We start from the raw sequence: 13,030 nt of genomic DNA, 5'->3' as shown, positions 1-13,030 counted from the left end.
CTCTGTGGGTTATTTCCTTACTCAAACAGTTTTGGAAAACAAGTCTGCTTCTGTAACAAACCTTTCATGCCAAGAAGCGAGCTCTCACTCTGTCTCATAAACATTTCTGCAATTCTCCTGTCCCTGGCAGCGGCGCAGGATTCACTTTTGAGGTGGGGGGGCATTGGGGAGTTTTGTCACCTCTGTTACGTACTTTGAACGTCAAGGGCGCACTTGTTCAATTAATATGATGGCACCTGTCAATCAATTCAGTGGGTTTGCTGCAATTTGTCCCCAAAGTAAACAGTAAACACCGCTTACCTGGAGGACAGTGTTTTTGGGTCTGCCATGCGCTGCAGGCTGGCTAGATTTGATGATTGTTGGCTAGTAAAGAGGGTTAGATAATAAATTTAAAAAATTCAAAAATTATTCTTTTCTGTTTTACTTAAAAGAAAATCTCAAGGTCCACAGAGTGCGTACAGCCGTTCAGCTGCAGGCGCCCCTGAGCTCAGCTACATATTACAAGTCCAAAATACTCAATACAACTATGCCAAGGACAGATAGATACGACAAAAATCCCGACTGGTCAAACATTTGCAACATAATATTAATTCAATCTGGAGAGACTCACACAGAGAAGAAAATAGCAGTTAAAAAGATTTAATGGTACAATTTCTTTGGCGCTCGGACCCGGCAGAAGACCGTGAGCCGAGGATCGCCGTGAGCAGGCGGTCTGCTCGGCGAGCTCGGGATAGTCTTCCCCCCGGGACCGAAACTGGTGGTGGAGTGGAGCTTGGAGAGGAAGAGCACAAGGGATCCTGGACGACGACCCTCATGGTGAAGGTGGAGAAGGGGAGGAGGTGGGTCGAAGCACGGCTGACGAGCAGGAAGACCCCAGGGTAGCTCGGACTTTTGAAGGTGTCTTTGGACGACGATTGGCTGGAGCGGCGTGAAGCTCCGGTCCGGATTGGCTGCGGTCGGGCGTAGTGATTAGATGATGTGGTGAAGCTGGTCGAGTCTCCCAGTTTGAATTTTCGCCAAGGCTCCATTTCAATCTGGAGAGACTCACACAGAGAAGAAAATAGCAGTTAAAAAGATTTAATGGTACAATTTCTTTGGCGCTCGGACCCGGCAGAAGACCGTGAGCCGAGGATCGCCGTGAGCAGGCGGTCTGCTCGGCGAGCTCGGGATAGTCTTCCCCCCAAAAGAGGGAGCCGGGCCGAGGCCTGGCTGGCCTGCAGTCGGATGACTGATAGGCGCACCACGTTGGTTGGGGCCTGCAGTCTGACGAGACTGATAGGCGTCGGTTGGGGCCTGCAGTCTGACAAGACTGATAGGCGTCGGTTGGGCCTGCAGTCTGACAAGACTGATAGGCGTCGGTTGGGCCTGCAGTCTGACAAGACTGATAGGCGTCGGTTGGGCCTGCAGTCTGACAAGACTGATAGGCGTCGGTTGGGCCTGCAGTCTGACAAGACTGATAGGCGTCGGTTGGGCCTGCAGTCTGACAAGACTGATAGGCGTCGGTTGGGGCCTGCAGCTCGGCGAGACTGATAGGCGTCAGTCGGGGCCTGCAGTCGACGGGACTGATAGGCGACGGTAGGGCCTGCAGCTTGGCGAGACTGATAGGCGTCGGTCGGGCCTGCAATCTGACAGGACTGATAGGCGTCGGTAGGGCCTGCAGTCTGACGGGACTGATAGGCGTCGGTAGGGCCTGCAGTCTGACGGGACTGATAGGCGTCGGTAGGGCCTGCAGTCTGACAAGATTGATAGGCGTCGGTAGGGCCTGCAGTCTGCCGAAACTGATAGGCGTCAGTCGGGCCTGCAGCCTGACGAGACTGATAGGCGTGGGTCGGGGCCTGCAGTCTGCCGAACTGATAGGCGTCAGTCAGGGCCTGCAGTCTGACGAGACTGATAGGCGATAGGGCCCGCACGCTGGCGGGACTGATGGCGAAGCAGCGTGATGGACTGCGAGGCCAAGCCGGCAGGGCTGAGGGCCTGTTGGGCCCTGCTAGCTTCCCTAGGTGTGAAATAAATGTTAGAGGTGACTGTAGCGGCCTCTTGGAATGAACAGCCAGATGCAGGGAGTTCCGAACGGGTGCAGTTTAATCTTGACCTTTCTTGTCAGGCACCGTGAAAACTGTAGCATAAATAAAGGATACATAATGTATAAATAAACATAAATGTTCACAAACACAATTGCGCACATTCCTACCTCATTCTGCTTTCCAAGAGCGCTATTTTACAAATTTTCTTTTTCTTCAGGCTCTAACGCTGACTCTGCGTGGTTAGCGAAACAGGAAGTGCCTAACACAAAATACGCAAGGAAGAAATCTACCGCTCTTCAAAATAAAGCACAAATCAACCACTAAGTGTCACTGTGGGACCAATGAACAAAAAGAAGAATTTCACCATTAAGTAGCTATTTACGGTGACTAGGGCTCCACCACCAGTAATTTGGAGAGATGCTCACCTGCAGACATTGCATGTGGAGCTTCGAGCACAGCTGAAAGATTTGGTAGGATATAGGATGAGAAGGCCGGGGATGACCAGCGGCCGAGCTGAAGGAGAGAAGCTGAAGGGACGCCTGACGATGGTGATGTGGCAACGCCTATTCTAAAAGAATGGCCCGAGAAGTGGCGAGGGGGAGGATCTCAGCTGAGATCAGTCTGAGGTGGCAGATGAAACGGGCAGCGGTTGTAGTGGTCAGGGAAGAATTTAGTATCGAGTTAGATAGTCTCTAACTGATTGAATACTTTAGATGCAGTGTGAACTCACTCCGTACCTGAAATCCATAGAAGGCTAGGAGGAAAGCGCATGAGTGGAGCTCTGATGTAGGGGACGAAGGCGCCGGATTGGTGTGCAGTGATAAGATTCCCAAGTGATGGGAATGAGATGGGTTTCCAGCTATCAGGATTAGAGGAGCTATGCTTAGAAATCCCTTGAGAAGAAATTCACAGCGGGGTTCGACTAGACTAGATGACCAGACTAGACTAGATGATGTGGTAGGTTGCTAAAGCTTAGCGTGAAAGTTGCTTCCAGCGAGCAGACTGCGGATGTAGGAAAGAACTGAAGAAGGGAAGCTGTAAGAATGCTTTGCACGGAGGCAGATGTGGGAGTTATAACTGGACCTGGAGGGGCAGACTGGCTGCCTGTGATCTGCTGTAATATGATTAAGTTGTACGGATATACGAATCCTGCTTAACTAATTAATTAATTAATGCAACTACGGATGAATGCGTGGATGTAATTCTCGAAATCCTGGAGTGTTTTTATCTTATGCTGGGGCAATGAGACGAAGTTGGATCGCTAAATAATAGGGGCCTGTAAATCCCCCAAAAGCTCTTTAGAGAACGCAAGGAAAAGGGTAGAACAAGTCAGGATTCCTACTGCGCGGTAGACTACAGCACGGACACGAGACCGAGAGTCGACGTCGGGCCGGAGTTTAGTTTCCTGCCAATGAGGATCGCCATACGTCCTGCTCCAACGGCTGGTAGCGACCGACAGAAAGGGATTACCGAAACGCTTTTAGGTAATCGGCCACATAACAGGGAAGTTAGATCTTCGTGAGCCATATTGCCAGCGACTGTCCGGCTTGGTGGTAAGCAGTCGGATTATCGGGGAACGGGAGGCTTGTTTTATACGAGCGAGCTTTGTGGTCGGCTACGACTAGCTCCAGCGGTAATTACTGACCATCCATTTACCAGAAGAACATTGGCTGGTTTTATCCCGTCGCGTGTATCGAACTGACGGCTGTACAGATGACGCTGACCACCTAGTGCGCATGGCTGCGTACCAACTGTGTGTATGCCTCCTTGATATGGGTCGGAACCAATGGATGACGAGGAAAGAAAGCTGTCAGAGCGAGCGTCGATGTGAACTATGAATCACTTGAAAGAGGACTCGTGAAGTTCGTATCGCTGTGCAGGTGAAGCTGACTGTTCGAGGGTGGAGGTTAAGATTGACGACTGGAAAGTACGCAGATGAGATCCGGTCTGGCTGCAATGAAGCTGCAAAATTAGAGAGCCTACGAGCGGCTTCTGATGATCAGACTACTCGGGGTGAGACATTGGCCCGACTGAGGGGGAAGGAGAACCATCCTCCCCGCTTTGTGCACCAGGAGCGGCCCCGTGATTGATGGTGCTGCTAAGGTGTGTGTGCATGACTGTTTCTCCCCGTGTATGTCGGCTGCCTGGGTGGCTTGTGTTCCTGATTGCACAACTGAGATCGTCAAGCCATCTACGGTCAATGGCTGGGATTGCGGTTGTTGTGGATGCTGGACCTACTAATGAAGCCATTCGTGTGTTCCTGCAGCGTTGTTACGCTTCCACCTGGTTCACCAGATGATAAGCGCGGATCTAGGTAGGCTGCGTCTCTGCTCTCGGGTAATCTACCTGCTGGGTCCATAGTTAAGGTATTTTCTCTTTCAGACACCTGATGACTGCACCATTTTGGAGCTGCAGCGCTCGGATGCTCTGCCATCTGTGTGGATGGGCTGCTTGCATGGATCTGGAGTAGAATGGGGCAGCACAGCTTTTTTTTTTTTTTTTTTTTTCTTTTCCCATAAAGAGAAATTGTAAATAAAAGATTGCCCATAACTCCGTTTGTTTTCAGGTGCGTTTTATATGGAACTTTAGGCGGATCCCCTCTACTAGTCGTGAAAAGCTTAAAGAAAATGGTGCTGCGATTAGGAGACCAGCGGCAGCTGGGGCGGAGGCCAGAATGAGCTGAAATGCAAACTGGAACTACTGACAGAATTTGGAGCGAGCTTAGCAACAGAGGGAAGAGAGGGCTACGGCGGCCTGAGCGGGAACTAACGGAACGAGCTAGTCGCGACCCTGGAAATGCCAAGACTGACCGGCGATAGGAGGCGTGGTAAACATGAGTTAAAGGCACTGGTACGCTGACAGAGACGTAAAGCGAAGGGAGAATGAACGAGTCAGGAGCAGGTACGTCTTACCTAGACGACGCCCAATGGGCGCAGATGAAGCTGCGGGTTGATGAGGCTGACAAGCCAGCTGCGAGCCGAGATAGGTGGAGGTGGGCGTAGCGGTCTGATGCGACGTCCTCTCGGAGGCGAACTGGGAGAGACGATCGGGCAACGGATCGAGTCCATGGTGGGGCGAGCAGGAAGAGCCGACGTGCGTCGGTGCAGCCACGGCGGATCGTGGAGACAACCAGCGCTTGCTGCGGGGGACAGCGCCAATGAGCCGCAGCAGCCTATGGTGAGCCGGAGCGGGGAACCGGGCAGATAGCGGAGGACTGCGACGTCAACGAGGGGAGGACGGAAAATTCCGGCTCGTCGTCGCCGATGGAGGCCGAAGGAAGGCGTGATGAGGGCGGTTAGATTGGTGAGGAGTGGCGGGGAGTCCACAGGAGCGCAGCCGGCCGGTGAGGGATACTGCGTGGATCTGGGCGGACGGAAGGCAGCTGAAACTTGTTGACTGAATGACGGAGAGGTAGGAGAAGCGTTCACGTAGGTTCGAAGCACGGCTGACGAGCAGGAAGACCCCAGGGTAGCTCGGACTTTTGAAGGTGTCTTTGGACGACGATTGGCTGGAGCGGCGTGAAGCTCCGGTCCGGATTGGCTGCGGTCGGGCGTAGTGATTAGATGATGTGGTGAAGCTGGTCGAGTCTCCCAGTTTGAATTTTCGCCAAGGCTCCATAATAGTAGTCAAATATTCTCCAGCAATGCCAATTTAGAGCAGCAACCTAATGGTTAAAGCACATCATCACGTTGCGGCGCAGCAGCTCTATCTGGATGCTGTGGGTCTAAAACCAAAAGGCAGCGCAGATTATATTTGCTGCATGTTCCACAAATTGTGCGGGAAAGAGATTTCTGAGTGGGACAGATAACCCGCCAGACTGCTGGCAATATTTTTGCATTACAAACAAAATGAAAAACACCATGAATAAATTTTAATGTGCTTGTTACTTAGCAGACAAAAATGAATTTCAACAGCTTACAGAGACCTGAAAACCATCAGTAGCCATCGATATTTATGGCTACTGATGGTTGACTGGCTTTTGGAAGAGCAAAGAGAAAAAAACAACAAAAAACAAATTCAAGCAATTATTTTTTGACCTGAGCAAAAATGTTCTGCTCTGGGCAAAGTGTGGGTGAGCATTTGGTCCGGACCCGTAAACAGACATGGACCTGATGTCCTTTTTTTTCATCCCATCGTCACAGTTTTATAAATGGTGACGAATACAGAAATCTTATTCAGTTTTTAGGCAGAATTAGTTCAGACCTGGGCCGGATCAGAGTCAAAGCCTTTTTTCAGATGTCAGACCGGTTCATGATCCCAACCCGACCCGAAGCTGCCGCATGTGTATAAACCTTTGAGTGACTGTTATGATCTGGAGATTTGGTCCAGATCTCAATGCTGTAGGTTTTATCTGTACCTCTGTCTGCATATAAACACAAAGAGATGTCAGTCACGGATTGTCAGAGTTGCGTGCAGCCTGTGTAAATGTCTGGCGGGACCAGCGGACGGGCAGGGCCGTAAAGTGGGAGGAGGGGCAATGGCCCCCTGAACCCACCCTGTTCCGGCGCCTATGGTCCCTGGTTATAAAATATATATATTCACTCCATAAGGGTTTACACTCTGATGCATATAATATGTTTTACAATCGACCACAGTTACTCATTTGATGATCAAACCAGATGTAAAACATTAACTTTGTCCTGCCAGCATAGAAAGAGATAACTATGGTTCTGTTTACATGACAACAAAATGGAAGAGTTTTGTTGTGTTTGTACTGTATATTTACACAAAAATAGCAAATGTTTTCTTTGACAATGGTACGGTTTGAGAACGGGTTCCAGAGTGGTTCTAAAACATACTGGTGTCCGTTATCTTGTGAACAGAATAAATGGATCTTTTCTGAAAGCAGATCATGCGTACTGTGACGCAAAACATATCATCTTCCTACAATCCACAGAAGAAGAAACTACCGATAATGCCAGATACCAGAGTATTGTTTGTGCTTCTGATTCTTATCAGGCCTCATTGGGTGTCTGGCACATTTCCCATACTGTGTGGACATTGTGTTGTTGTGTCACTTGAGTGACATCTTCTGGATTTAAAAAGTAATTGCAGGCAAATTCAATAAAGACTGGAAACAGACTGAGCAAAGTTCGTTCACATGTTTTTATTTAGAAACATCAGCTGCTGTAACAGCTTTGGGCTGAGGCGATTTACAAACCATTTCAGTGTAATTACATAGAGTGATTCGCAAGAATATTAAAATACAAATAAATACAATTCGCAATGATAAACCTGAACTGGGTGCAGATGGTTGAGTTGAAGGTCCAGTTATATCGCCTGCTTTCTGTAAACACCAGAGTTTACCACAGGAGTGTTAACCGGTTCATCCTCCTCATACAGGTGTTACGAAGCACAAGTTGTTGACCTGCTCTGCTCATCTTCACTGTTACAGTTCGTAACTTTTGTTGTTACTGTTCACAGCAGCAGCTCTGCTATCTCAGCGTCCTCAACCAGACATTATTCTCCTCTCTGGAGTGCGTAATTACGCATTCAGGAGGCTGAGTCTGGTTCTGCACCGTCCGAGCGGATGCTTCACGTTGTGGTCTGGACGGAACCAGTGAGGCATAGACTACATCCTGCTTTACCTTTAACCCCACAGAAATAGCCTTAAATGACAAACCCTATTGGAAACAGCAATGGGTCTCACTGGTTCCTAAATAGATGGAGAATAAATCAATCTGGGAGCTGATTGTCCGCTCTGACCGTTATTTATACAGACCGGAAGGGCGTCCATTCAGCAGGGGGACGGGGACTGAAGTTTTTCAGTGCTGCACTGGGCACAAGGGGTAAACCCACTAGCAACAGCCTTAATTTGGGGTTAATACATAAGCAACGGATTTTACTGTTGAATATTGATATAATAGTGTAACTGTTGTCAGTCATTTCTATGGCAACGGGTCTGCGTAGCGAAGCAAACACAGGGACCGAGAAAAATGAACGAGTGGTTTGGAGCAGTTCTTCAACGGTTTTTCTGCGTTATTTTCCCTTGAAGCGGCGAACTGCAATAAATTAATGACACCTACATCTCCAGGTTTCATTTTGTTAACGGAATCGCGTAAGCGGCAGGTAAAATTGTCGTCTTTTCGCTCCCCAGCGCTGTGCGCATGACAAAAATTAAAAAATAACATCCAACGTGTTTATAACGGTAGTTAGCATCTGGGCTAGCGGCAGTAAACAGTCACTTCTAATACACAGAAATATCTCAAAATAGAATTGATATCAATAAAACAATGTCCTGAACTTACAAGGCCATTGATTATCTGTTGTGCATTTAACCCACCTGTGAAAACAGAAGTCAGTCTTCAGTAATGGATTTGCTGCGATGCTAACTTCTTCTTCTTCTTCTTCTTTGACGGTTGTTGCCGGTTGGCAGGCAATCAAATTGGTGCATTACCGCCACCAACTGGTATGAAGTGTGGAACGGACTGTAACTAATTTATTGCCTTGTCTATATACTAATTCCCTTCTCTCAACAAAAATATTTGGAACAGATCAACAAAACATGTTTTACTCTCTCTTCTTGAAAACAAATATCACATTTTCCTGTTGGATGTTTTCCCATTTTAAATAAAGTAGTATTTAACCCGGTATGACCAAAACGTAATCTGGATATAATGGTTTCCTTGTTTCTGTTTCGTCCTGTTCTCATGACACCAACTTTTCTTTGAATGCTGTAAAGCCACCTGCCAAATATTTCTTATTCCCACTGCTTTGATTTCTCCTTTACTGATTGTTACCAATATATCAATTCAACTATTTTTTGTTGCTTGTTTTGCATATTTATCTGCCAACCAGTACATATGATGTTTATAAGTACATATGATGGTATCCATAAAAAAAATAACTAATAAACCTTTTGTCCAAATTCTATAAAGTAATAATTGAATCTCTAACAAAATCTCTGGTCTGACATGGAGACATATTTTATCCTTAAGCGATTCAACTACTGCAGACTTGTAGCACTAGCTTAACAAAACTTCCCAACCCTGCACATAGCCTACATGTGTATACGTCTAATTTTGTATAATTATGTTTTATTTAACAATGCTCAAGATTTTATCTTCAAATAAAGTAAAAAATAAACTAGAATAATTTGGTAATGAATTTATTATGGTATATTATTAGTATTTGTTTAATAATAAAAGAAACATTGGATACCATGTCCATGACAGGAAATATCACCCCCCTCAGTTCTGGTGTGCAATGGTGCCATTATTGATTTTTTTAAAATAAGATGTTATTAGAATTAGAACACAAACTGTACTCAAAATAAAGCACACATTGTACATAAAACCTATGCATCTCACTCAGAGGTGCAACCTATGCATATTATCAGAGGAATAAAAGAAATAGACATACGAAAAGCAACATGACAAACTATATTAAAAAACAATTACAATGTACACATTTCAAAATATCAGTGAGCCCACATATGAAAAAATGTATATTTTTCTTTAAGAAACATAATTGAGCAAAAAGCAATAACAAACAATGAGGTCCACAGAATACATGACAACCAGGGTTGTTAAACAAATACAAGCAAAAAGTCACATATTTATATATTGCTCTGAAAGCCTTTTTGTTGGTAGAGCCTTATATTAATTATATATACTGTATATAAGAAAAGTTAAAACTATTTGTCCATCTAGGTGGAAACTTTCCTTTGACTCAATTTGTGCATAGAGTAAGACACTTTGCATGCTTTAGGTAATGTCATTTAGTTAGGTTCACCACTGAACATCTATTATTTCTCAAAATCTCTCTGACCGCAGTGTGTTTGCTTTGCTAAATACTGTCAATATTGTCTGAGGTCAGTTCCTACGGATAAGAGGTGCGTACTTGCGATTCTCCGGGTCAGGGGGGGTGTCCTGCCCCAAGTGGAGGAGTTTAAGTATCTCGGGATCTTGTTCACGAATGGGGGAAGAAGGGAGCGGGAGATCGACAGGCGGATTGGTGCAGCGTCTGCTGTCAAGCGGGCGTTGTACCGGTCCGTCGTGGTGAAGAGAGAGCTGAGCCAAAAAGCGAAGCTCTCGATTTACCGGTCGATCTACGTTCCCACCCTCATCTATGGTCATGAGCTTTGGGTCATGACCGAAAGAACGAGATCGCGGATACAAGCGGCCGAAATGGGTTTTCTCCGTAGGGTGGCTGGGCTCTCCCTTAGAGATAGGGTGAGAAGCTCAGTCATCCGGGAGGGACTCAGAGTAGAGCCGCTGCTCCTTCACATCAAGAGGAGCCAGTTGAGGAGCATCTGGTCAGGATGCCTCCTGGACGCCTCCCTGGTGAGGTGTTCCGGGTATGTCCCACCGGGAGGAGGCCCCGGGGAAGACCCAGGACACGCTGGAGGGACTATGTCTCTCGGCTGGCCTGGGAACGCCTCGGGATTCCCCCGGAGGAGCTAGAAGAAGTGGCTGGGGAGAGGGAAGTCTGGGCCTCCCTTCTGAAGCTGCTACCCCCGCGACCCGACCTCGGATAAGCGGAAGAAGATGGATGGATGGATGGACTTGCGATGCCAATTGGTCAGTTGCTGACAAACGCTCTGGAATGATTGAGAGAATCTAGTTCCTGCACAAAAACAACATCAAACCCTGCCTGTGCAACACAGACAGGTTCATTAGGTGAGAGTTCATAAACACTTAGAATGAAGAGACAAAATGACCAGCAGATTATTGAAGTCATGATGTTACAATTTATATATAAAAATTCATTACACAATTGAGCACTCCTGCATGAAACTTTAAGAGAAGAGTCAGTTGGATCTTAGTCGAGCATTACGCTCACAGATGAATCTGTTCAGAAACCCAGAGTATACTTCTTTCCAGCAGTCTGTGGAATTTCTTTCTGGGAGTATCGGTACATACGGTCCATAAGCATAGAGCACATCCTTCACCCAGAACCTATAAAACAGAAACAGAAACCTCAGAACATAAAATAAAGTCACAGCTCTTTGACATCAAACCGATAACTGTCAGGAATCAGGATATCCTGGGAGAAACTGTCCTGCTGTCTGTGAGGACGCCTGACGCTTGAGGAAGCCCAGTAAGCTTTGACATCATTGGACGTCCAAACAGAACAATGAACCCAAACATATCTCACAGTCCACCAAGGTTTGGTTTTAGAAGAAGTCCTGGAGATCCTGGAGTCATTTTCACAGTTTAACTCTTCTACAAGCTTGTCAATATATATTTACGTTTCTATTTAAATATGTATAATTTTAGGTAACAGTTCTTACCCAAGAGTGTCTACACATCCATCAAGCCAGGTCCAGGTGTTGTTAATTTTTCTGAGTCCCATCCAGTATCAATGGTGTTTATCATAGTAGTATTTGATGTGTTTACTGACAAATTCCTGTGAACAAATTTTTAATATTGTCATAACCATTCTTACTTCAAGACATCAATTTCTTTAGAAACTTCCAGATTAGCTTTAAACTGCTAAACGTGACTTTAAATTTTACCTCCTCCTGCTGATCATCAATTACAATCAAACTACAAACTATTCTTCTGACAGAACCTTCGACTTTCTTCTCAGGTCTTCCAAGGAGCTGGTTTGTCGTAAAACATGTAGCATTTTTGTCTGAAAAGAATCCAGTCATCCGGGCACGGCCCACACTCTGGATCCATTAGACAAGAGGAAACAGGAGAAAGAAGGGAAGCTTTGGTAAAATAATATTAAAAAAATTACATACAAAAGAAATACCAATGTACATATTTAATGTTTAATGTCAATAGATTTCAAAAGTTAGAGTGGACATCAAAATTGGAAAGCTACCATTCTAGTTAGAAGTAGCATAATTTACTGTAAACCTGTTGCTAATTAATCAAATTTTCTCCACCCCAGCAGAGGCCCTGGCTCACTTTCAGACATCAGCACTTTACCTGTGATAATAATGGCCAAATATGTCTGGAGAAACTGGAATATTAAACAACAAATGTAATTTTCTAAAACAAAAACAACAAAAGTTTCAATGGTAATTTAGAAATCTAATCACTTGTGTGTCTCTCTCGGTTCTTTGGTCTCAGCTTGTCGATCTGCTTCCATCATATTTCTTTCCTCAGTCAGTTTCTTTTTTTCTGTTGTAAAGTCGTCGATACTTTCCTGGTGCACGGCCATTTTTATGCCCACTATAAAAATTAGTCAGAGAGTCAGTGAATCCATCTGTATCAGAGGAGCATCATCATTTTCAGTTTCTCTCTCAGATCGTTTCAGGATATCAGACAGTATTCTCACTTTAGAACCACAGAACAGTAAACTGATTCAATATTTCATTAACTTGCTTATTTTGGGGGCTGCATGGTGCTACCACTGTTACCTTGCAGCAATAAGGTTCAGGGTTTGAATCCTTGGAGTCTGTACGCATAAAGTTTGCATATCCTCAGATTTTCTCTGGGTACTCTAGCTTCCTCTTCCAGAAAACTGCAAAACAACTGAAACACTGAGTTCCTTTAAAACAAGGAAAATTGATCAATGTATTTGATAATGATTATTCTTGATGATTTTGATGACATTTGATGCATATTGCTTGTTTCATAATTGGTTGCTCTATGTTTCCATGGTGTAAATCACTTTGAACTGGCTTGTTGCTGGAATGTGCTGCTAACAAACAACTTGATTCAGTTGTTTGTTTAACCAAAGGTGCATTTCCATGTCTTACCATCAGATTTCCAGGTTATGCATTAGAGGCAGATCTAATTGCCAGCTAGCCCTGCATGGGCTTATGGAAATGGTCTCCTGCTCTCCTGTACTAACTCCACAGCATGTTCACCAAAGAGGCCAGGACCGCCCCTGTCCAGTCCATGGGCGTAGGTTTGGGTATGGACGGTCGTGACATGTCACGACCAATATTCAAGGGATATAAAATAGTCCCGACCAATTTTTGCCATATTAATTACAAAAAAAGAAACATATGTATTCTTTAACAACAACATAATAAATAAACGAAAATCTACATTGATTAGTTCAGTAAGTTGTAAGGTCCCACCAAAACTTAGACCAAACTTACG

General features: G+C 45.5%; 1 protein-coding gene across 1 annotated transcript in view; it reads right to left on the bottom strand.

The window, feature by feature from the left end:
• The window catches only part of LOC102237175 (golgin subfamily A member 6-like protein 22), a 28,501-nt gene extending 20,141 nt beyond the window's left edge, over positions 1-8,360 (bottom strand). The window contains exon 1 of the mRNA XM_023330474.1: positions 8,308-8,360. The gene's annotated coding sequence lies outside the window, so the exon portion shown is untranslated. The remainder of the gene's footprint in view (positions 1-8,307) is intronic.
• Between the last annotated feature and the right edge of the window lie 4,670 nt (positions 8,361-13,030).

Source organism: Xiphophorus maculatus, chromosome 3, assembly GCF_002775205.1.
Source record: "Xiphophorus maculatus strain JP 163 A chromosome 3, X_maculatus-5.0-male, whole genome shotgun sequence".
Classification (NCBI taxonomy): Eukaryota; Metazoa; Chordata; class Actinopteri; order Cyprinodontiformes; family Poeciliidae; genus Xiphophorus; species Xiphophorus maculatus.
Note: the sequence above shows the minus strand (reverse complement) of the source record. Positions and strands in the feature narration are given on the sequence as shown.